This window comes from Trichosurus vulpecula, chromosome 1, assembly GCF_011100635.1.
Source record: "Trichosurus vulpecula isolate mTriVul1 chromosome 1, mTriVul1.pri, whole genome shotgun sequence".
NCBI classification, from domain to species: domain Eukaryota; kingdom Metazoa; phylum Chordata; class Mammalia; order Diprotodontia; family Phalangeridae; genus Trichosurus; species Trichosurus vulpecula.
Genome location: NC_050573.1, coordinates 404,994,281 through 405,020,907, shown reverse-complemented (window position 1 = coordinate 405,020,907; position 26,627 = coordinate 404,994,281). Strand labels below are relative to the sequence as shown.

Here is a 26,627-nt window from a genome sequence, read left to right as displayed (position 1 = left end):
CAAGGGTCACAACAATGCCAAGCTTGCCCCAAGTTAGCTCCTTGACAAAGAAAACTCTAGGCAGAGAACGTATCATGTTAATCAGCTACCTAATTGCCTGTTAACATTAGCATATCATGTTAAGCACGTACCTAATCAATGGACCTCACCGTTATTCTGCCCAGATTCATTCCCCAATGGTTAGCATACTCTTTTTATTCCCTCTAACTTTCCCCATCCCTTGGAGGAGTCAGAATACTCTTTACTATCCATTGTCATGTCCAGGCTCTCCCTCTACCATGATCAATCCAAATTTATCACTCAATCCCAATTCTGGTAGCCATTATCTATTAAATCCCAGTACTCCTTTCTCATTTAGATCAGTGCATGGATCACAGTCCTCTCTCCACCCCAACTTTTTCCTCTCATTCTAGGGGACTTCAACATATATCTGAATGTTCCCTCAAATATGCTACTTCCTGTTTCTCAATCTACTTATTTCCCATGCCTTACTCCTCACCTTCACCTCAGCTACTCACAGATATGGTCATACCCTTGCTCTTACCATCACTCACAGGTGAAGAAAGGTGAAGCACCACCTATCTATCTATATATCCACCACCTAAACTACCTAATAGTATCCACTACTGGATACTCTCTTCTTCACCTCTCTTCACCTGTCAGTGATGGTAAAAGTACCGCTCTCCTAAAATTCCTTTATCTAATCACAATCTTTTATCTTTCAAATTCCCCTTCTGCAATATTCTTCCTAAATTTACTCCATGTTCTCACTATGAGCTCCAATTCTTCCATTGCGCTGTATTCCATTCCTTGGCCCACACTCTTTTTCTAGCTCTGCTTCCTTCCCAATCTCAACCCCTTGGTGAAACAGTTCACATCTATACTGTCCTCTACTCTCAAATCACTTATTCTAAGTCCTGTTGCTGAATGATTTCTACTCTCCACATCCTTTGCTCCTATTCATGTACTTCTAAATGGAACTGGAGAAAATTACAAAACTGTACTGAACACTACAAATTCATGCAGAGTTAATGTCAGCTAGCCTCTTACTGAAATAAGGCAATACTACCACTCCTAATTAATTTCCTATCCCTCTCATCACAGTAGCTGTTACAAAATACCACTTCTCTCCTTAGGCATCCTCTGCCAACCTCCTTTCCCCATACTCACAGCTAAGGACTTCATCTCACAATCCACCAAATATATTGAAACTATCCTACATGACTCTCTCTTCCTTCCCCCCAATCTCCTTCTTAGCTATACTTGAAAAACCATTTATAGTAAGTGCTTTCACTTTTTCTCCTTTCACTTTTCTAATTCCTCAGCAATCTTGTTTCTGACCTTAACATTCAGTTGAAAACCACCCTCTCCACAGATATCATTTATCTTTTCAACACCAAATCTAATAGCCATTTCCCAGCCCTCATCCTTCTTGACCTTTTTAAATTTGTCTCTATCCACCACCTATTTACCTATATATCTACCACCTATACTACCTAATAGTACCCACTACTAAATACTCTCTTCTCCCTTGATTTCTCGAGTCTGCTGTTTTTGGTACCTGACTTCTCAAAGTCTGTCTCCTCAATCTCCTTTGCTGGATCTTCATTTATGTCAGAGCTTGCTAACTGTGGGTATCCCCTAAATCTTGGTACAAAGCTCTCTTGTGTTGTTATTTTTTGGTCTAGGCTCCCACTTGGTATTTTCATTGATTTCCATGGGTCCAAGTATCATCTCTCTGCTGATGACTACCAGATCTATATGTTCAGCCCTAGTGTCTCCACAGTTTCAGTCCTATATCACTGGCTGCTTTTGATCTGGATGTCCTTTAGGCATTCAGTATAACCATTATCTTTCTCCCAAAACCCACCATACTTCTGACCTTCCCTATTACTTTTAAGAACACATCTCAGCAGTACCACTGCTAGGTCTATTTCCAGAGACCCTATATGCTCTAAAATATTTATAGCAGCTTTTTTGTGGTGGCAAAGAACTGGAAATTGCAGGGATACTCATCAATTGAGAAATGGTTCAACAAGTTGTGGTATATGATTGTGATAGAATGCTACCGTGATGTAAGAAATTATGAGTTTCATAGTCTTAGAAAAACATGGATAGACTTGCACAAAATAATGAAGAGTAAATAAGCAGAACTAAGAGAACCTTTTTATACAGTAACAGTAATATTATTTTAAGAACAACTTTGAGAGAATAAATCATTTTGACTATTATAAATACCCAAATTAACTACAAGGACATATGAAGGAAGATACTACCTGCATCCAGAGAAAGAACTGATAAATAGAAGTATATATAGAATGATTTTACATATGTGCATGTACATACATATGTGTGCCTAATGGTAGCCATCCCTCAGGCAAGGAAAGGAGGGATGAAAAAAATGGAAAAAGAAAGAAATTTACATGATAACTTTATTATATATTTAAAAGGAATAGCAAGTTGTACATAATAGATTTTCAGTTTCTATACAGTCATCTTTTTTATTATACTATTATGGAAATCCTTGTTTTATTCCATAAATTAAAAATAAATTTTAAAAAAGAACACTATTATCTTTTCAGTCACACAAGTTCACAGCCTTGGTGTCATGCTTAACCACTCACTCTTGCTTATCCCACATATCCAATCAGTTGTAAATCTTGTCATTTCTTTCTCTAAAACATCTCCCACAAATCTTTTCTCAATTACCATATTCATGAAATTCAGCCCCTATTCACCTCTCACCTGAACTACAGAAATAGCCTTCTAATTGTACTTCCTGCCTTAAGTCCTAGCTAGGTGGAGGGGGGGGGACAGGAGGGAAATTAAGAGTTGAAATATATTTGTGAGATATATATATATGTGAAAAAGTGCATAGAGGTAATCATAATGGAAACATTGGGCATGATGAGCTCATGAAAGAGAGAAGAGTGTAAAGAGCTAATAAAAGAATGTCAAAGGACATCACTTTGTGTGATAGCATATTTAAGGTTTGGAAGGAGGCTAATAAGTTAGCAAAAGATGATCCAAAGAGGTAGGACAACAATTAGAGGAACTGTGCCCCAAAACTCAAGAGATGAGAAAGTCTCAAAAATATTCATAGTGATGAATATTTTAGGCTACAGCAATTCATGAAAACAATGGAGGAGGATGTAATCTGCATTGGTGGTAGGAGTGGTGACCACACTGATAGAATCCCCATTTTTCCAGTCCCCCCGAGTCAAAATCTTGTAGTCCTCCCTGTCTCTTCCTCACCCCCAATAATCAAGTCTTATTAATTCTACCTGCATCTATACAATTTTCTCTATTCAGGTAGCCACCATACTAGTTCAAGCCCTTATCACCTCTCTGCTTGAATGCCAGCTTTCTATTTGATTACCCCCTTCAAATCTCTTTCAAATCTACCCTCCATACAGTTGCCAAAATAATATTGCAAAAGCAGAAGTCTGACTATGCCCCTTTCCCAAGAACCTTCAGCAGATTTCTGTTGCTTCCGAAATTAAAAAAACAAACAAACAAACTACCTCCCCAACTTGGCATTTAAAGCCCTTCACAATTTGGTAACAGCCAGCTAGGCAATGCTGTGAATAGAGGGCCAGGCCTGGAGTCAGGAAGACCTGAGTTCAAATCTGGCCTCAGACACTTACTAGCTGTATGACCCTGGGCAAGTCACTTACCACTATTTGCTTCAGCTTCCTCATAAGCAAAGTGAGCATGAGAAGGAAATGGCAAACCACTCCATTATCTTTGCCAAGAAAACACCAAATGGAGTCATGAAGAGTTGGACACAACTGAAAAATGCTAGCCTGCCTTTCTAAACCTAATTCATGTTACTGTATTTCATACATTCTACCAAAGTAAATTACTTGCTGTTCCTTGAATAGAATTGCATGTCTCTCCTGCATGCATGACTTTGTAAAGATTGTCCCCTTAGAAATATCCCTTCTCAACTCTACTTCCAAGAATCCTTAGCTTCATTTAAGGCTCAACCCAGGTCCTACTGTCTACCAGGAGTTTTTCCTGATCCCCATAACTTTTGTGATTCCCTCCCTCCTCAAATTGTGTGTATTTACTTGTCTGTGTACAAGGTATACCACCACCTCCACCAGTAGAATGTAAGCTTCTTAAGGACAGGAAGTGGTTTCCTTTTGGATGCCTAGCACCTTTGCACACAACAGGTGCCTAACGGATTGAATCACAGATCCTGTTGAACTGAATTACAGCTCCTTGAAGTATTGAAGCATACTTGAATTAATTTGTACATATCGATTTTTAATGAATGTATGACACACTACAGATGCCATTGAACTTGGAACCAATATACAAGGTCTTGTCCTGGCTCTGACCCTTAATAAGGAGTGGAAGTCTAATGACCCAAACTGTTGGACTCCGGCAATAACTTACTATGTGACCACAGGCAAATCAAACAAACTTCGTAGTCCTCAGTTTCTTCATCTATGAAGTGGGAAGTATGAGGTAGTTGTGTTTGCAAACTGTAAAGAACTACAGAAACATGGTATATTATTATCATGTGAGTTTTTTTTTTGTGCTTTCTCTATTACGCTCTAAACTCTTTAGGTATAAACAGTGTATCTTTCATTTCTTTCATATTTCCAAGTACCAAGAAATAGTTTGGTTTATTGGATTGAGTAATGAGGAAGGAAATAATGTGGTCACTGATTTTTGGAGAAAGAGGCCATGAGTTCAAATTCTAGTTATAACTCTTACTAACCTGTGTGACCTTGGGCAATGCTGCTTTTAACCTCTTTGAGCCTCAGTTGCTTCATTTTTAAAATCAGGTATCTAGACTAGATGGCCTCTAAAATCCCTTTGAGCTCTAAATCGATGATATTAGCCTGAATTCAGAATATGAACTTTACATATGTGACTATCGATGAGTCATATATGAGTATGGGTGAGTAATTTAAACTTACTTGAGGCAACTCTCTAAGTTCCAATCGATTTGCCAGTTTGCATCACTGGAGGGAGTTTCTACGGTCAGGATTTGTGACAAATTTGGCAAAAATCGCTGCATCTGGCTGGATGACAACGTTCACTATCTGAAAGTAGGGCGCAGGCTCCACGCTGCTTTAGCAAACATTGGCAACTCCAAGTCTGAACACTAGATGGCGAACTTGACATACTCTCCTTGGTCTAGCAAAGCCACCAAATAGTCATTTGGTGCTGGTAGATACTACTCACCCAAATGTACGTGATCTGATTTGATATTAACTGTGAAATTTAGGGATAACCAATTTTAACGGATGGAATGAGGAATCATTAGGGCTTTTGAAAAAAAACAACAACAATGTATTTTCCACGGACAACTCTCCCATCCTCTTTCATTATGCAACCTTGCAAAGAAATCTGGAGTCCAATTAAGAAAATGGAAGAAAAAATTGAATCCTAAGGAAAGGAGTTTGCCCAAGAAAGGAAAAGAGGAGAGTCTGGAGAAGGAGTTGGTTGTTTGGAGTTTCCAATCAAAAACCGCATTCTATTTTTATTGGTTAAGTATCATAGCTGATCTATCCTGCCCATCTCTGCCTGGGGGTAGAGAGTGATTCACTTCAAAGGCTTAGTGGACTTAGTTGTCAAGATCAGCAATTCACCAAGTATGGTCTAGCAATGCCTGGGCAGTGCCAAAATCCTTTCAATGTTTCCAGGAAGTCAAAACTATTTTCATAATAATACTAAGATGTTATTTGCCTATTAAAATATTCCTCCCTTCTCCAACTACATATCTATGTGAGGCCATGTTTTCTTCATATTTTTCAACTAATAGAATATATTGGAATAGATTGAATGCAGAAGCAGAGATGATAATCCAGCTGTCTTCTGTTAAGCCAGATATTGAAAAGATTTGCAAAAATATGTACAACTATGCCACTCTTCTCACTAAATATTCTTTATTTTGGATTATATACTTATTTTAACTAAAATATTACTTATGTTGACATGCAATAAATTTATAATTATTACAAATAAATTTTATCAATTTTAATTTTTAATATGATAAATATCATAATCCATGTAAACAAAAGCTCTATAAGGGCCTCAGTAATTTTCGAGAGTTTAAGAGATCCTGAGACCAAAAGGTTGGAAAACTATTGCTCTAGATCACTCCATAGAAACCATTGGGGATCCCCGCCTCATAAAACAAAGCACAATAACCACTTTAGAGATGCTCCATAGACTACTGGACACAAGCAGCAATCTTTTAAGTGTGATCTCACACTACCTGGCTCAGTCCAGCATCAGGCTGGTTCATCTTTGATTTGGAACAGTAAGCTGCAGGAAGAATTTTTCTCCATCATAATCTGAAGTAGGTAATAGTAGCCCAGGAAGTATAAAGAAATAGTTTGTTGAATTCGGAAGCAAGGATTCCTCAAGTTAATTATTGAATCATTTGACTTTCCTTACTAAATAACTTTATGTTAGCAGATGTTAAAGATATTAGTCTTCAGGGAAGAGGGGGTGGGGTTGGCCTTATCCGTCTACTGCATGCAGGGCCAATCAGAAGGTAGGTCAGTGGGAATGTTTGCTCTGTGTTCAAGATGAGGAAGCTTAAATTTATTACATAAGAAACTATCACAATACAACTATGCTACTAGAACAGAGCTGAGCCTTACCGTAAAGGCTGGGTATATCAGCATGTCCTGCCTAAAGAGAACGTACTCTAGCTTCTTAAACTGTGGGTTGAGACCCTATATGAGGGTTTAAGAAGCTGTGAAGGGGTCTCAACTGGAAAAAGTTTAATTCCTGCCCTGGTCTAGAGGAGGATGCTCCCTTCCTCCCACCCCTCTACACCCTCCTCAAGGCTTACCCCAGAATGGGACAGCACAGTCAACACTCTATGTACATCTATGTACAAAAATATTTATGCATCTCACTATGCTTAATATCACTGTGACAGTGCAAAAAGCTAGAGGTTCCCTCAACAACTTTCTTCAGAAAGTGTTTAGAAGATTCAACCAAATTTAAATTAAATTTGCTGGATATATTCAAATTATCTTGCTTTCTGGTACCCCTTTTTGTTTTCACTTATCTCCATTTTTGTTGGGGTCAGGAGTCTCAAAGTAGTAGTGGCTCAGCTTATGTGAACCTCTGTAGGATCCTGATGCATGTCCTTCCTCCTCATTGCTGGAAGATGTATGACACATAGTTCTTGGGGAAAGGATTAGTCTTGTAGATGCAGAGGCACATTCTGCCCATGGCCCCATTAGCTATTCTGAAAATGGAATTAATGGTGATGACTTTTCTTCCCAATTTGTTACTACAATCTATCCAAGCTATCTCTCTCCTTCTATCTCCACTCTATTGTCTACCTCCTCACTCACCTGCTTCACCAAAAACACATGGGGTCTGAAGAAAAAAGTGAGAAGGGAAAACAGGGAGGAATCCTGTTAACTTCCCAGATTACTTTTGCAAAACTCCACAGTAGTGGGGGGAAAGTTGCATAACAGGAACATTGACAAATCATAGGATCCCGGATTTAGAGCTGGAAGGGAACTCAGAAGCCATCTAGTGCACTTCCCTCATTTTACAAATGAGGAAACAGAGGTCCAGAGATATAAGTGACTTGCCAAAAGTGACACAGAGAAGTGGCATAGAAGGGTTTGAACACTGTATTCTGAGAAAGCAATGTTTAAAAAAAATACTAAGCTACCTATTGCAGAAACATCGAAGGCAATGTCATTGTCCACTGTCCTTTCACAGTATGAGAATGGTTGTTGGTTGTCCTTACTATCACTGCCTTTTCTTTAGTATCACTGTCTTTCTATTTGAAAAGGACACTTGGATGAAAATAACAGAAGTGTCCCTCCCCTTGTACTGATCTAGCTTTTGCGAAGGAGTCCAACTTCTTTCAGCATCTGAGTCCCCTGTTCTCCCCTCTGGCTCCTGGTTCCTGATGTTCCTGATCTATCTTTGCCATAGCTGCCCTTCATGAGCCTTCAAGTTGGGCTTCTTAGGATACTCAGCAATTCTTTTGCTTTTCCCAACCATGGTCATTTTCTTCTATTCTTACCCAGAGTTCAGAAAATCAATCTAGAAGAAGGTTTTTTTTTTTGTGCAGGTAGCCATCTAATATGAAAAGTTTGGTCTTGTTCTGGGACCCAATTGTTCAGGACTTGCCCATTGGGAGAAATAAAAAGCCCAATATTCAACAGAATCTCTTTAAAGTCATAAGAACTAGCCATGTCACCTCATTATGTAAGGCAAGAGATAGTGAATGCTTTCTTACTAATATGAAATTTAAAAACAAAAAAAGCTTTGATGGCAGAGGCAGCATGGTGATTCAGAGGAAAGAGCACTGAACTTGTAGTGAGAAGAGTGGGGATCTAGGCTGTATTCTATCACAAAAGCCCCTTGTGGCCTTGGCTTTATTGTCACTTACCATTCTCTGAATCTTGGTTTTCTTATCTGCAAAATAGGAGGGGAGGAAGGAAGGAAGGAAGGAAGGAAGGAAGGAAGGAAGGAAGGAAGGAAGGAAGGAAGGAAGGAAGGAAGATGAAAACAAGCATTTATTAAGCACCTACTATGTGCCAGGAACTGTGCTAAACACTTCATAAATATTATCTCATTTTGTTCATTTGAGAGGAATGCTATATGAGGAAAGACTCTACCAAATGAGGTTCTCTTTAGTCAGAAAGTATGAAACGTGAGAGTTTGGATCCAAATCATAAAGTCTATGGGTAATAGGAATACTCAGACCAGATGATGTTCCCTGACATGTGAAAGAAGTCAATGTAAGAGGAAAAGAAGGAAGTGCTATTTTATGCAGCAAGCAATGAACTGAAGGAAGTCTTTACCTCCACCTCATTCTCTAGTTTTATTTCATATTATTCTCCTTCTTAGTTTCTACCTTTCAACCAAATTGGACTACTAGCTATTTCCAGAACTTAAATTCCATCTCCCACATCTGTGCATTTCTACATGAAATGCTCATGGGTGTAATGTAATCCTTCTGCATTTTCTGCCTCTCAGAATATTGCTTTTCCTTCAAGATTCTTCTCAAGTGGCACTTCTTCCATGAAGCCTTCCTTGATCTCCCCCACCCCACCCCCCACCAAGTCATTATCTCATATTTATTCATATATGTATATTTTGTATTCTCTCAGTAGAATATAAGCTCCCTGAGGCCAGGGATGGTTTCACTTTTTTCTTCTTTTTCCCTCCACCCCCACCCCCTCCATTGCCTTACACTGTACCTGGTAATACACAAATGTGGCAGTATAGGAAAGATCACTGATTTTGCCAGCGCAAAGAATTCCCAGAGTAGAACTGTCTCCATTGACACAGATTAACAACCTGTCTATGTTTATCTACTAAATCCTACGGAGTTACCTAAACCATGGAGAGGTTAAGTGTTATTCAAGGTCACATGACTAATCTCTTACAAAGTTAGTATATGTTTTATACATAGTAAACACAAGTAACATTTGTTCAATTGTTTAATTTAATTAGTCTGAAAATAGAAGAGGGATGCATAAAAGTAATGGGGACTGATACATGCACAGAACACTTCTGATGGCATCTCCCCATGAAGACACTGGGGAGCCTGCTACTGGAGAGTCATAATGATGTGCAATGGAAGTGCCTTCGAGAGACTGGTGCATTCACAGACATTCTGGTATTGGTTCTGGTCTGCTAACTGTGTGGCTAGTAAAAGTTGGCAAACTATGGGCAGACCTAAGAATAGCTTTTACATTTTTAAAGTTTAATTGTATTGTAACCCCAGTCTCAAAGCCCATTGGTCCTCCTGATGCCAGGGCCAGTGCTCTATCCCCTGCTCCATCTAACTGTCCCTAACAAGTATTTGTGCCAGGCCTGGAGTCAGGAAGACTCATCTTCCTGTGTTCAAATCCAGCCTCAGATACTTACTAGCTGTGTGACCCTGGGAAAGTCACTTAACCCTATTTGTCTTGGTTTCCTCATCTACAAAATGATCTAGAGAAGGAAATGAAAAACCACTCCATCACTTTTGCTAAGAAAACCCCAAATGGGGTCATGAAGAGTCAGACAGGACTGAAAATGACTGAACAACCACATATCTACTATATGTAAAGATTCTTTTCTAGGTACTGTGAGACATACAAGGAAGTTAAATAGATGACCATTGCTTTAATAAATTGTGCCTACGATCATAGAAATTTTCTCTTCACAACATGCACACACACACACATATGTACACACATACTATTCTAGGCAATTCAGCTTTGACCTAACCATGTTAAGGACACTAGGGTTTCTTGTCTTGGATAAATGCTGTAATCAGGAGATAGCAATTGTACCTTCATTTAAAAAGAAAAAAAAAGATGAAGAATCTTTTCATAAACTGTCCCCCCTCGCACTTAAAACTGCCCTTATTCCCCAAGGGCCAATAAAGTAAAGCACCCTGAGGGAGAGATAGGAGACAGCACGTGTCCAGCAAATCAAACCAACACCATGTCCTTGTCTGCCACTTTCCTTCAGACCTCAATAGAGATAGTTCAGGACCATAAACCTCCAAACCTTAGGAATAACAATATTCCAGCCCATGGGGAAGCAATCACCGTGGAGATACAGCCTAGAAACTGCTTTTGTGAATTTTTCAGCCAGTGCTACAGAAAACCCAGAAAAGAATGTTTTTGTCACCAAAGTCCTTGGCATTTGAAATAGTTCAGCATCAAAGAATGATATAATTTTATCAGTGGAATGACATTAAAGATGAGGCATTACCATAATCCACTTAGCTGTTGCACCATGGGACCTTTCTATTTGACTTTGAGATGAAACCTCCTTTATGTGTTGTCTCTCCTATTAAAATATGGGCTCCTTGAGAGCAGGGACTATCTTTGATTTTTCTTTTCATATTCCCAGCACTAAGCACAGTGTTTTGCACACAGCAATGATAAAGAGTAAGCACTTTCTCATTCATTCATTCGTATAAAAAAATGATAGCACCTCCCCATTGTAACGAGGACTTTAATGGAGCTAAGATCTCCCTAGTGAGGGCCCTCTCTACCTTGAGGAAGATTGCAACCCTTCCTCATCTTCTCATGCTGTGCCCTTTCTTGTCCATGTCTTTCAATAAACCTTCCATCATGGATACACTCAATGTGATACAGACCTTATTTATATTCTTTTACTATCTCAGAGCTATCCATATGCTACTGGAGCTATCCACCCAATAAAGCCTGCATTGTCACTAAATAATTGGCTTACCTCCTTTTCTAGTCATCAGGGCCTTCGATGAAATATTTTATACCACTTCTCACACAAAAAGTCATAATTGATAATATGCTGTAGCCCATTTATATCCACCTTACATCTTTTCGTTACTCTTTGGAGTATTTTTTTAATGCTGAGTCTTTCAAAATGATGGTGTTTTATGACTACCTGTACACATTAAGACAGTATGGCACAGAGAAAGAGAGTTGTGACTCTGGACCAGAGAACCTGGGTGTCTATCCCATCTCTGATACTATCTGTGTGATCTTCAAGAAGTCACTTGACCTCATTGGGTCTCAGTTTCCTCATGTGTAAAATGACAGGGTTGGACTAGATAGCATCTTAGATCTCTTCCAAGACTAGATATTGAATCCTTCAAAGGTATACCAATTAACTGGGAAAAAGCAAAGTAATTAAATGTATTGATATACAATAAACCCTACAACTTTTTTCCATCCTGAAAAAAAAAAACTAATGTGTAATATCAGTGCTCCGCAATATAATTTATTTTGCATGATTTGGTTTTGAAATTATAGGATTTTGACATATTCTGTAATCCTTCATCACTGAAAACACACGTCACATGGGATATTAAGCTAATCTTTGATAAGGAGTCCATTTGTTCACATCTAGCCTTGATCATATCCCAAAGGTTTTCAATGAGGTTTAAATCAGGTTGAGCTCTTGGGCCATAAAAACATATTTCTGTCTATCTCTTAGACAAATTTCTTAACCTTTAGGGATATATAGCATGGTTCATGGTCCTATCTTAATATTCTATCTGTAATTCTGGAACATTTTGGCTTCTGAGTATATCAATATATTTATCAGACCTTATCATTCTCTCAATGAAAACAAGACATCTATGCCAAATGAAAACTTTAAATAAAAAGAAAACTTTTTTAGGGGTGGATATTTTATAGTCTGATAAAGATACTCAGATCTTACAGGCTTCATTAAACTTTTTCTAACAAGAGTTTTGGTATAGCCCTGAATAAAAAAGTGACTTTCATCAGTAATAATTACCTTCTTCCAATCCTCAGTACTCTGTTATTTATATTAACCATACCAATGGCAGCCATCTTTTGCTTCATAGCAGCAGTTAATAGTTTTGAGTTTTTGTTTGCATGCTTGTTTGTTTTTGCTGGTCTTCTCTTTGTTCTCACAACTTCAAGAAGACTGTGGCTGCAATCTAGCGGAATCAGTAACATTACCGACAGCTGTCAGGTCTCTTTGAAGGTCTTTGTTTGCTTTCTGAGGACTAATTAGGTTGTTTTTCACTAATAATTTGTCAGTTCACAACATTTCTTTTTTCATTTTCAACCACACTTCCCTTTGCATGTTGGAGAGAAATCCCATTTCATTGTGGGCTCGCTGATCCCTGAAACCCTTGACTTCCCCACATCAATGGCCACAAGCAGTTGTTGAAGTGTTTTCTTTAAATGCTACAAATCTTAAATGTTTCCATGCCATAATATCCATTCTTTAAGACCATAGAGTTAAAAGCACAACAAAAGAGAGCAATGAAACGTGCATAAAATGAAATTCAGCACTCAACTGATAGAACATTAAAGGTGGGTTTCCTATCATTGAGATCAGACAATTCTGAGTCAGTCTTATGTTAGTAGAAGCACACACACACACACAAACTATATCATAAAATAGAGCCATTTCAAAATTATTGCTTCTACCTAATAGTTTGACACCACTGCATAATATAATAGCACCAAGAAAATATTGGTGTAACTGATAGGAACTTTTTTTTAACAATTTAGCATCATTGAAAGTACCATACAGTTCACCAAATGTGATCTAGCTTAATCCCCTTTTAGTACTCAACTCAGGACCCAATTCCTTGTTACTAACTCTATGGGTTGCCCATTGAGCTTCCTTTCATAGTCTGGAAAATATTCACTTTTCCATGCAATTTTTTTAGTATTGATAGTGAAACTAATTTCTTTCAAATAATTATAAATATGACCGAATAAGACATAATGTTCTGTACATATAAAGACCTGTCTGGTCCCATCAGTTTGTGCATCTACTTCTTTTTTTTTCAGACATATTTTTTATTTAATATATTTCATTTTCAGCATTGGTTTTCACAGGAGTTTGAATTACAAATTTTCTCCCCACTTCTACCCTCCCCCTCACTCCAAGATGGTGTATATTCTGGTTGCCCTGTTCCCCAGTCAGCCCTCCCTTCCATCACCCCACTCCCCTCCCATTCCCTTTTCCCTTCTTTTCTTGTAGGGCAAGATAAATTTCTATGCCCCATTGCCTGTGTATCTTATTTTCTAGTTGCATGCAAAAACTTTTTTTGTTTTTGTTTTTGAACATCTATTTTTTAGAACTTTGAGCTCCAAATTCTCTCCCCTCTTCCCTTCTGACCCACCCTCCCTAGGAAGGCAAGCAATTCAACATTGGCCACATGTGTATCATTATGTATAACCCTTCCACAATACTCATGTTGTGAAAGACTAACTATATTTTGCTTCTTCCTAACCTATCTCCCTTTATTGAATTTTCTCCCTTGACCCTGTCCCCTTTTGAAAGTGCTTGTTTTTGATTACCTCCACCCCAATCTGCCCTCCCTTCTATCATCCCCGTTTTTTTTTTATCTTCTTGCTCCTTCTTTGCTGTGGGGTAAGATACCCAATAGAGTATGTATGGTATTCCCTCCTCAGGTCAGATCTGATGAGAGCAAGATTCACTCATTCCCCCTCACCTGCCTTCTCTTCTCTTCCTACAGAACTACTTTTTCTTGCCACTTTTATGTGAGATAATTTACTCCATTCTATCTCTCCCCATCTCCCTTTCTCAATATATTCCTCTCTCGTCCCTTATTCATCTTCAACTCACCCTGTGCCCGCTCTCTCTCTCTCTCTCTCTGTCTCTCTCTCTCTTTTTCTCTCTCTCTCTGTATATATATATATATATATACACACATACATATATACATACATACACACTCACATATACATATATACATAAACATGTATATATATACAAACATATATGTGCATCTACTTCTAATTCAGCAGCTAGTTCATATATATATATATATCATGAGTCTTGTATGGCTAGTCTCATAGAAGTACACTGAGAGCAAACAGCCTCCACAGAGCTAAAAGCAGAGGTAAGAGGATGCCAGGTGTTTTGCAGTACAGAGAGACCACACAACCATTCCCTCCCCTTCCGTTGTGCTACTCTATTGCCTTTGTCCAGTTTAACAGAGATGCCAGTGCACATCTCCTGGCATAATGATCACAACTACTTCCCTTTACCTCTGGGGTTACATTGACTTCCTGCTGTGCTATCGGTGCTGAGCAACAGTAAGAATGAAAATGGGTCCACATAGTTCTACTGAGTGCTGGGTCCTTATTTGTAAGACAGCCAGCCAGGATTAAGGGCACAACCAGTTCTTTTGCAATAGAATTGTACTCTATATGATATTACCTAGACCATATAGGAACAAACCCAGGAACTTTGACTTCTTCTAGACTACATTCTCACTATATAATCTCAATGTGCGAAGTCAGTGCCTTATTGTGTGTTTTATTTGCTAGTCTGGTATTTCATTACCAATGTAATTATATCATTTGAATTCTTTCTTATATTTCCTAGTCTATTGCTTTATTCATTGTTGTTGTTCAATTATATGGAGCTCTTCATGACTCCATGGACCATACTGTCTATGGGGTTTTCTTGATAAAGATATGGGAGTGATTTGCCACTTCCTTCTCTAGTAGATTAAGGCAAATAGAGGTTAAGCGACTTGACAAGAGTCACACAGCTAGTAAGTGTCTGAGGTCACATTTGAACTCAAGTCTTCCTGACTCCAGGCCCAGCCTTCTATCCACTGAGCCACCTAGCTTCATCCAAAGGAAGCACTAAACAAATTTGGAATGAATGGCAAATTAATGAAATATGATTATGATGATAAATTATTCCTCAAGACTACTGATTACCCGATTCTCTAAAATGCAACCTATGGGCTTTTGCTTTGCACAAGACCAAATTTCTGACTTAAAGCTAAGTTTGTGTTTCAACTTCCATGAAATTCTGATCTATTTTCTAGCTACAAAGTGTTCACAGCTTTCAATCCTTAAGTGAGAGAGATGAGATGAGTCATTTTAACATTTATTTTTCCTTGACACATTTTTTAAAATCTAGTTGTTAGAGACACACATTTAGAAATTGCCTCTCTCATTATAAAGTGTTACCAAGATTGCTCAGTTCTTCCAGCCTTCTTCATGAATTTCTCCAGAATTACTCTTATAAACCTTGGGACATTTCAGACTTTGGCAATAGAGGATTTTAATAGATTATACCCAATAATTCTTCATCTCCCTCTCTTTCCCTCTCCCATCCTCCCTTCTCTCTGCTTCTCCCTTCCCTCCCCTTTCTCCTCCCTCTCTCCTTTTTCCTTTCCTCTCTTCCCCCTTTTAATCCCTCTCTCTCCTACTCCCCATCTCATTCTCACACACAAAAGATTTTCCTTCAAAAACAAAATGAGAACATAGAGGAACTAAAGTGTCCTTTAGAGAAATTTTAGCTCTAATTGGTTGGCATACATACACTAATCTGCACAGGGAATTTTAGCTTTCATACAAAATCCTAACTGGGCATTCATAATCAAACATGCATATAGAAAGGTGATGACATGGGATTATGGCTCTCCAGGGGTCCCAATGGGCATTTCATGAACGAGGCACAGGGAGGACTTTAGCCACAAGGGAAAAGAAGCCTATGGGAGTGGAACTGGAAGTGGAGTGAAGATTTAACAGCCTTGATAGGGACCTCTGAGGTATCTCCAGCTCCCAAGAACCATCTCCAGCCAAAAACAAAACAAAAACCTCTTCTACAATTTTATTGCTTTCCCTTGACTTTCAGGCTGACCAAGGGAGGGAACACTCTTTGAAGGAGTCAAGATGACCTTCTTTTCCCTGCCTGCTTCCAACTCGGCATTCAGCTCCTGCTCAAACAAAGCTCCCAATGTTATGTAATGTTAGCATGGCATTCATTGAGGGAGAGGGGAAGGCAAAGACTCCATTCTTTCTCCTTATTGCTTCACCACTGGATTTCTTTTCAGTTCCAAATACTTTCCCTTCCCTGTTATCTTTCTTGTTCCTCTGCACCTCTTTCTTAAGGATCTGGGGGTCCATTTCCATTTTCTGTCTGCAATTCAAGTTTCCCTGGGTCAGCTTTTAGTACATTAGTTATTTTGAGAGGCAGTGCTGCCCTACCTAAGAGAAGCCTAGGGAGAACCAGAGAAAGCCTACCCAATCTCAGGGATAGTCATTTCTTCAGATGAATTACAGAGCTGAATCTCCTCATCCTGAAACCTTTGCCCTGGTGATATCTGCCCCCATGGAGATGGCAAAGCAGCTGGAATGCACCAAGATGTCAGCTAGTTCATTCACAGCTACAATAAATAACTGGATGCCTGAGGAGCAATCTGCCAACAAGAAAATGAAGGAAATTTGGGGGGAAGAGGAAAAAAGCAGCCATGTGTCAATGCAATAGCATTCTTGGTTTTGTGTCTCCCTCTTACTCCCCTACTTAGACGTTGCTAAATGGAATTGAGTGAGCAAGTAAATAGAGAACTAGGGTTGAGACATTACACATATAACTACATGTTCTGGTGGGCTATAAAGTGTCTCTACCTCTAAGAGTTTCTCTGAGATTTAGCTTATTAGCCAAGGCCATAATTTCTACCTTTTAACATCTCTCACACATGTCTCCTTCTTTCCTCTGACACTGCTAGCACCCTGGTGCAGGCCTTCACCACCTTAGACTATTACCAGCATTCCTGGTTGGATAGTCTCTCCCCAGTTCCAGTCAATCTTTCACTCAGCCATCAAATTGATCTCACTTAAGCACAAGTCTGACCTTGTCACGCACACTTCCTCCTCCCCCCACCCCAGCCCCATTCAATAAACTCCAGTGGCCTCTATTACCTCCAGGATCAAATATAAAATCCTCTGCTTGACTTTTAAAGCCCTTCATAACCTGGTCCCTTCCTACCTTTTCCAGTCTTCTTATGCCTTACTCCTCCCAACGTACCCTTTTTTATCCAGTGGCACTGGACTTCTTGTTGTTCCTCCCACAACATACTCGATCTCCCAGTTCCGAGCATTTTGGTTGGCTATCCCACATGCATAGAATTCTCTCCCTCCTCATCTCTGCCTCCTAGCTTCCTCCCACTCTGAGTTAAAGTCCCATATTCCGGGAGATGCCTCTCTCCCAGTCCTCCTCACTTTTAGCACCTTCCCTCTGAGCTTATCTCTGATTTGTCCTGTCTTATTTGTACATAGTTATTTGGACCTTGTGTCCCCTGTTAGATTGTTAATGCCTTCAGAGCAGGGACCATCTTTTGCCTTTCTTTGTACCCCCAGCACTTAGCAGGCTGACTGGTACATAGTTGACATTTAATAAATGCTTGTTGGCTGACTGATAATTTAATCACTGAGTTTCTCCTTCACTTCTAGTCCATCTAATCATTTACAGGATCATAGACCTAGAGACAGAGGGCACTTCTGGGGCCTTTTAATTCAAACCCCTTCTATTATAGATGAGTAAATGGCACCTCAGGGTGGTTAAGTAACTAACTCAAAGTCACACAGCTCATAAGTGTCAGAGGCAGGATTTTGACCCACTGTCTCTGTAGGATCTCACATTTAGATAGTACAATAAAGGTTCCAACCTGATAGGGAAATTAGGATGAGCATCATTATATGACATTTTACATATTAATTCAGAAAGGTTAGGCAACATACCTGAGGTCATGCAGCTATTAAATTTCAGAGCTAGGATAAGAATCCAGACCTCCTGATTCCAAGTTCAGAACCTCCATTAAAGTCCTCATTTTAAAGTCTGAAGTTATGTCTGTTTGCCAAGTATAGAATCAGAAGACTTGAAAACTGGGTGAGACCAATTCTATTTACAATACTGCCACAGTTTGAGGACCCAGAAAGAAGGGCCCTGCCATTTGGCAGGATCTTACCACCTTGAGGAGCTCAAAAAGAATGTGCATGAAACCATCTTTCAATCATATCTGATTTGAATAAGCCCTCAGATTGGATACTCCCTGGGTTTAATGGGCTGTAGCATCAGTTCTATAAGTCAGAGACAAATACAAAGAAAGAAAGAAGGAAAAAAGAGAGAGAAAGAGAGAGGAAGGAAGGAAGAAAGGAAGGAAGGAAGGAGGGAGGGAGAGTTAGAGAGAGAGAAAAAGAAGAAAGGAAAGAAGGAAGGAAGAAAGGAAGAAGGAAAGAAAGATGGAAGGATAGAAAGAAGGAAAGAAAGAGAGAGAGAAAGAAAGAAAGAAAGAAAGAAAGAAAGAAAGAAAGAAAGAAAGAAAGAAAGAAAGAAAGAAAGAAAAAGAAAGAAAGTAGGAAGGGAGGGAAGAAGGGAGGGAGGGAGGAAGGAAGGAAGGAAACATTCACAGCTTCTCCATACTGAATCAATTACACTTTTCTGTCTGGGAGAAAACTGGGGGAACAAAAATTTTTCATTCAGTCTTTTTTTTTGCAACAAAATACATTTCGTTTGTGAATAATAAAAGTTTAAACCCATCCTGCAACTGGGAAAACACTCAGGCCCTTGTATTTCTGTTGGGTTTTGTTATTGTTACTTTATGGGAAAGATCTGTGTTCTTGTCAACATAGGGAACTCCTGGAGTAGGAACTTCTTCCATCCAAACAAATAGTAAAACAGTCTTATTGCTTGGGAGATAAATCCTAGGGAAATACCTGTAAGACATTGGGGTTAAGTGACTTATCTAGCTAGCGCCAGAAGTACAATTTGAACTGGGGTCTTCTTGTCTCCAAAGTTAAACCTTTATCCACCACGCTTCCTCTCACAATAAAAGTTAGTATATCATAAATGCATAAAAAAGTATTACAGATTTGGGAAGGAATACATCTATGAGTCAAGAATTTATTGAGTGCCAAGCACTACGCTAGGAGCTAATGATACAAATGCAAAAGTAAAACACCTTCTGCCCTCAGGAATATTGCATTCTGTTGAGGGAAATAACATGCACATTTATAGGTACTAACTAGACATACACATAAAATATGTTCAACGGGGAGGGGAAAGCAACAGTTACCAACTGGGTCGGGAAAGGTCCCCTGTAGTAGGTAGAACTTGAGTTGAATCTTGAAAGAATCCAGGAATTCCAAGAATTTCAGGTATGGGGGAAAGCCAGTGCAAAGACAGGGAGGCAGGAAATGGAGGGCCACATGTGAGGAACAGCAAGTAGTCTAATATGGCTGGATGTAGAGTATGGAGGGGAATAATGTGCAAAATGGATGGAAAGATAGGAAGAGGCCAAGTTGTAAATAACTTTAAATGCCAGAGAAAGGAGTTTTTATTTAATGCTAGAAGTAATAGGGAGCCAGGAGTTTGCTTAGGAAAGTGGCATGACCAGACCTAAGCTTTAGGAAATTCACTTTGTCAGTTGCTTGAAGGATAAGCTGGAGTAGGGAGAGACTTGAAGCAAGGTCTCCAACAAGAAGGTTGTTGCAAGAGTACAGATGAGCTGTGATCAGGGTCTGAACTAAGGCAATAATTGTGTAAATGGGAAGAGATGTTGGGAAGACAGATCTGAGATGTGGTAACTGGATATGTTGGGTGGGAAAGACTTCTCTTTAGAAGAACAAAACATGGAAAACATGGAAGAAAGAAGAGGATTTCAATAGAGAAACAAGAGGATGCTGTTTTAGGCATGGAAAAAGACATAGAATCAGGAAAAGGCAGGATGAGACTGAGAAGTGATGAGCAGTCCAGTTTGCCCAGAACATAGTGTTCATGACAAGGAATAGTAGGGTGGAAGCAGAAAAAAACAGAGCTAGACCATGGAAGATCTGAATGCTGGAGTTGAGAGTTTGTATTTTATTCTGAAAGCAATTGGGAGCCATTGAAGGATTTTTAATCAAGGAAATGAAAGGTTCCAACTTGTACATTAATGATATTCCTCTGGCAACAAGGGAAAGGATGAACTGGAGAGGGAAGAGACTCAAGGCAGGGAGACAAATTAATGAGGAGGAGGACAAGGAAGAGGAGGAGAGGGAGGAGGATGGCTAGAATTCATATAGTGCTCTAAGATGTGCAAAGCCTTTTGCAAATATTATCTCATGTTATCCTCACAATAACTCTGCGAGGTAGGTGCTATCATTATCTCTACATTTATGGAAACTGAGGCAGGTTAGGTGACATACCCAGGGTCACACAGTTAATAAGTGAGTAAGGTACAATTTGAGCTCCGTTCTCCCTGCCTCCCAAGTCCAGTGTATTATCTACTGAACTGCTTCATTTCCTCTGTATAAAGCTCTATGTAAAGCTAATATAAGCTTTCTACCTGTGTGACCTTAGGCAAGTCACCTAATCTCCATGAATCTCAGTTTCCTAATCTTTGAAAGGATGGATTTGAACTAGAGGATTTCTGAGGCTCCTTCTACCTCTAGCTCTACAATCTTGGGATCCTATATTAATGTTATCTTGTATTATTTATGGTAGTAATAGTAAGAAAAGTAGGATAAGCATTTATTAAGCACCTACCATATGCCAGGGTCACAAAGCAAATATGTATCTGAGGCAGGATTGGAACTCAGGTCTTCCTTACTCCCAATCTGGCACTCTGTTGCACTACTTAGCTGCCTCTGCCTCTTATAATAGACTAGATGAGATATAATGAAGCTCAGACATGGAATGGTATCAGTGGGAATAGGAAGGAGACATATGCAAAAAATATTGCATAAATATAACTGACAGGACATGGAAACTGATGGGATGTGGAAGGAAGTATTTAAGATGACTCAGAGATTATGAACCTTGTGACTGGAAGATGGTTGGTGGTACCAATAATAGAAATAAGGAAGTTAGGAAGGGTAGGGTGGAGATGAGGTAAATTTGGGACACATTGAATATGAAGTTCCACTATGTGCTTTGCACAGTGCCTGGCACATAGTAGGTACTTACAAATGTTTATTGAAGTTAATTGAAATAGAACTATCCAGCAGATAGTTGGAAATACCAAGCTGAAGTTCAGGATTTCTTTAAATAAAAGATTTCTCTTTAAAGATTTCTTTAAACAATCATTTATTACATTCTTTTCAAAAATGTAAGGAATTGTGTTAAGTATTGGCGATAGAGAACAAAAATGGAACCCTCTGCCTTCAGGGATCTTGCGTTGTACTGATGGGATGCAGCTAGTACACAGACAAATAAAAAGCAATTTTAAAGAGAGAAAAGGCACTAACAAACAGTTGGAGGATGAAGAAAAAGGAAGGACTTCAGGGAGAATGCAGTGCCTGAGTACCACAAACTTTGCATTTGAAGAAACTACACTTATGAACCTTTCAAAACTGGTGAAATCTTCCAGAATTTATGCTCTCTTAGGTTAACCTTCAAGACACCAGGTCCAGCTCCATGCAGACTATGAGGAAGTTACCCAGAGTAGCACATGGGTGGAGGAATATCCTCATAATATAATGTGCAGATAGGAATGAGCCCCTAGAAAACTTTGTCTCTAGAGAATCTCTGTTCTAGTTGGCCACTGTTGGATACATTCTCCATGACATTGCCAAATACAGTCACCTGAGAAATGCCAACATATCTTCTGAATTTTACATCTATATATCGTCTCACATCTGATATCATCCACAAATGATCTCAAGAGAATCTGGCTTAGCTGAGTCTCACACTAAGATCTCCCACAGACTCATTTTCTCTTTAACTTCCTTTCAGTTTTGTTATTGATACAATGCTACTCATCATCTTCCATCATTTCTAATGTTTTGCAAATTATCTTGCAGTCTAAGCTGGTGATTCCCTAGACTATATCCCTCTGTTCTTGACAAGGTGATCAAGTGTTTGCCAGCTAAGGTAGTTTCTGCCTTGGTTGGCCTCATTGTTGTGGCAAATGTTTTACATGAGTTAAAACTTTTCTAAGCAATGAAAAACAGCAGGACCAACCGACGTCTTTATCTGTGTCCATTCTTCAGCCTCTTTAAATGTGTAGGTCTGGAGCTACTATAATTTCACACAACAGTCTATCATTTTTTTAATCTTTCTTCAAGTTTGGTGTATACGAACAGCCAATGCCTAAATGACTCTCAGATAGATATAGTCAACTTCATTTTTTTTTTCTGGTGTCATAACCTTGCCATGTTCAACGCTTTCCAACTGTCTTCTTAAAGAAAGAGTTCGTGACATGCAGTCAGGAGTTATGCCAAGCGGTCTACGAGCCTTGGATCTACTTCCTAATATATTTTTCAACTTCATGACATAGTCATTATGTTAACATCTCACATTGTATCAGCAATCCAAAGAATGTATACTGATTAATCCGAGAAATATAATTTTAAACTTTCTTCTACCTTTTCTGCCCATCCACCATTGTTACTACAGAAGCATAAGGGAGATGCTCAAGACCGAAGGTCGTTTTGTGCTTTTATCTCCTTGATGGGCTGCCAAAGAACTTATCATTTCATGGTCAACTTTCTGGTTGCAAGCTTTTTTGTATTTAAATAGGCTGGCCTTTTTTTTCAGCTTGGTAGAAACTTCCAAGGTTTCTGTTCTATTGGTGTAGTGTTTGAGATGGCAAGAACATCTCATTGCCATGGTGAGACCTTGGAGAGGCTTGTGCGGATTTAGCCAAAATTCAAAATAAATTTTCAAAGTACGATGCCCTAATAGATGCTGAGCTCCACAAGGACAATAATAACAACATAACAATAACTAACATTCCCATCGTGTTTATTCTGTGCTAAGTGCTTTACAATTAGTATCTCACATGATTGCCATACCAACCCTAGGAGGTAGGTACTGTTATTATGCCCATTTTCTAGACGAGGAAAATGTGACAAATGGAAGTTAAATGACTTGCTTAAGGTCACAGAGCCAGTAAGTATCTGAGGCTAGATTTGAACTCAGTTCTTCCTGACTCCAGATGCAATTCTCTATCCATGTTTTATATCAATTTTGTATCTCTAGTAGTATTGACTGTGTATTATAATGGACAGAGGGCTATACACACACATACATATATATATATGTCTATGTACGTGTATATATATATATATACACATATATATGTTATGTATTCCATTGTTTTTTCCCACCAATAGTGGGTTTATTGCAATTTCTGGAGGCCTTGTGGCAGATAGCTGAGCCAGGCTCCAGGGATGGGGTTCTTCCCTGTGACAGACAGCTGATAGGGGTCTTCAGGGATGGGGGCCCTTCCATGTGACAGATAGCTGCTCAAGGTGTTCAGAGATGGGGGGCTCTTTTCCTCGGGCTTCTCCATGCCACCGATGGCTGAGTGGGCCTTAAGGGATGAGGGCTCACTTCTGCAGGGGCACATAGTTGAGAAGCTTCTCTATCAGGTCTATGTGGGCCAGCAGCATACGATGGCAGCAGTAGAGCTTCAGGCCCAGGACATCCAGGACATCGCAGCCCCAGGTGGACCTCCCACTTGTTGCCCATAATCTTGCCATATGTGAAGCAGTGCACCGAGATGACCATGGCAAGGGCAAGGAGGCAGTGGCACCAGCAAAAGGCACACGCTTGGACATTTTTCCTTTTTTACCCCTGCTCCAGCAGCCTCCATTGTTTCTCTGTAGTCAACATAACCATCATTTCTTATAGAGTAGTAATATCTCATTACACGTACATACCATAATTTCTTTAACCACTCCCCAAATCCAGAGGAATTCCGTTTAGATACTTTACTGTGAGATATGAGCATGCATGCAGATCTTTTTCAAAAACAATGACCTTGCCTTTGAGGGTGGCAGAGTAATATCTGTTCACCTCAGTATTTTCCAGGTAGCATTAGAGTCATGGAGTTCCCCCTCATAATTTCCTTCATAACAAAACAATAACTAGGAAGGTATGAGAATATTTTGGCTCTCCTGGTGGGAATATCAACCCCTGTCATGACTGGCTCAGTACCCAGTACACACAGAGGCAAACTAGGGAGGTTACTCAAAGTCCCAGAACATCTAATGTTTGGTATTATAAAGATGGCATGAAAATTGCATAAACATTTTCTTTCCTGCAGAATAAACTTTTTTAAAATCTAAAACCAAAGAGACGGTGAAGATTTTTTTGAGTTTATTCATGAGAATTCAATTTCAAATGTTCATGTTTTTAGAGAAATAAATAAACCAGGTTCCTAGACACGTTCAGACATCATGAGAAAACATTCAAAAGAAAATCAGGCCCAGCTAACTTAACAAGGAAATAGCAGCGTGACTCAGTGAATACCGCACAAATCCAGACTACCAAAAGTGAGCTAGGACATCCCACACCTGGTCTGTTTTCTGAGGAAACCTGAAAGGCTAATCTATCTAAAATCTCCCCCATGGCCAAGAATCAGGATGAAATTCTGGCTATACCGCTAGAATCCATTCTTTGGGTGAATGTCTTTCTCTCATAAGGTCCAAGTTAAAATTCATAGAACTAAAAGAATAGCAAACCCATTAGTAACCCCTAATACACAGGCAGGAACAGTTTATCAGATTAGCTTTCAGAGAGCAGGGCCTCGGGGAGTCAGACCTGGGAAAAGTAAATTCTGATGAATGGAAAGGGACTTTGGTAGGGTCCAGGTTCTCTGACTTCTGACTGACATGCTCTAAGGTAGCCGGGGTCATTAACAATCCAGCCTTAGGTAGTTCAGCAAACGAGAAAACTGCTGCCATGAAACTCACAGGGAAACATTCACAGATAAAAAAGGAAAGCTACCCAAACATGACAACGACATTGCCCTGCTGCGGGAAGGTCCTACCTGATTTTACTCTCCTCCTTCCAAAGCAATTAGGCAAAAATTCGATCACCTGCACTCCCCTTAGCAGGGCAAGTCAGAGTCCCTAATCAGGAGGGATGTTTTTTTTACAACGCTATCGATCTGATCAAACAAGTGAGAAAATGATAAATTCCTCACTCTAGAGAATGCAAAAGCATTCAATGGTGGAAATCCAACTCCAGAAAGATAAGTGCAGAGGCTTAGGAGAGTCAGAGCCTAACAGAAAACTGCTTAGTGCTTTCAGCCCACCTGTTTCTCAGTCCCCATGATGCCCATACTTGACCTTAATGTTGACTCTCAGTTTCATGTTCAGTGCAGGGTCACAGCCACTGAGTCACGAAGAACAGAAAGGGAAGCGGTGCTACAGAAATGGGTGACCACAAATCCCTGGCCATTTAGGGCTTTTTTTTTGAAAATGCCTAATTCTACCTCTCGAAGCATAAAGGTCACTAAGGCAGGAGTACACAATAGTATCTTTTTCATCTATTTATTTATTTTTGCTCTCTGATTCTAGAAACACATCTTCTGAATTGGTTGCTGTTCAGTCCTATCCAACTCTCCGTGATCTCATTTGGGATTTTCTTAGCAAAGATACCAGAGTGGTTTGCCATTTCTTTCTCTAGCTCATTCTACAGATGAGGAAACTGAGGCAAACAAGGTTAAGTAACTTGCCCAAGGTCACACAGCTAGTAAGTGTTGGAGGCCAGATTTGAACTCAGGAAGATGAGTCTTCCTGACTCCAGGATCAGTATGCTATCCACTGTATCACCTAGGTGCCCATCTTCTGAGTGGGCAAACGGAAAGATTGCAAACTGGATCCAAATCCTGGCTTTGCCACTTCTACTTATGTGGTGCTGGGAAAGTTACTTCTCTTTGGGACTCAGTTTTCCCATCTGTTAAATGAGGATATTGGACCACACAGCTTCTAAGGTCTTTTCCAGCTTTAAATCTATGATCTATGAATTTGTGCCTTCCCAGCAGTGCTACCAAGATAGATAAAAAGCTTCTCTATGCTTGCTGTTCTAGAAACAAAGGAGGCAAAAGTCTCTCTAGACACAGAGGAGACAAAGGTCTCCCTTAGCCAGCTTCTCAGGATCCTGTCCTCTAACCAGCTACATACAGTATCCATTGGGAGAAGAAAATACTTTGCCTCAAGCTATTCCTTCCTGAACCCAGAAGCCATTTGCTACTCATTAAAATACATAAGAAGATTACAGAATCTAGAATGAGGATTTAAACATCCCAATGCCCTCATTTTGCAGCTGAAGAAATTGAGACCTGGTGTAGTAAAGTGATTTTTTTTTTGCCCAAGGTTAGATAAAATTCAAGTCTGGGTTCCCTGACTTTAAAACCGGCATTTTTTTTCTTAAATAATTTTTATTGTTATCTTTTGCTTTTACGTCACTTATATTTGTCAACGTCTCCCTCCTCCTCCCAGAGAGCCACCTTTTGTTTAAAGAATAAAAAGAGAGGGAAAAACAGTTTATTAAAACAAACTAAGATGTCCCCAAATTCTGACGTTGCATGCAGAGTTCCACGTTTGTAATTCCCTTTTATCTATGAAGAGATGGGGGCCAAGAACATGGCTCTCTTTCTTTAT

The 26,627-nt window shown here is 39.5% G+C and overlaps 1 pseudogene; it reads right to left on the bottom strand.

Moving 5' to 3' along the window:
- Nucleotides 1-23,564: 23,564 nt before the first annotated feature.
- Nucleotides 23,565-23,745, bottom strand: LOC118833773 (annotated as a pseudogene).
- Between the last annotated feature and the right edge of the window lie 2,882 nt (nucleotides 23,746-26,627).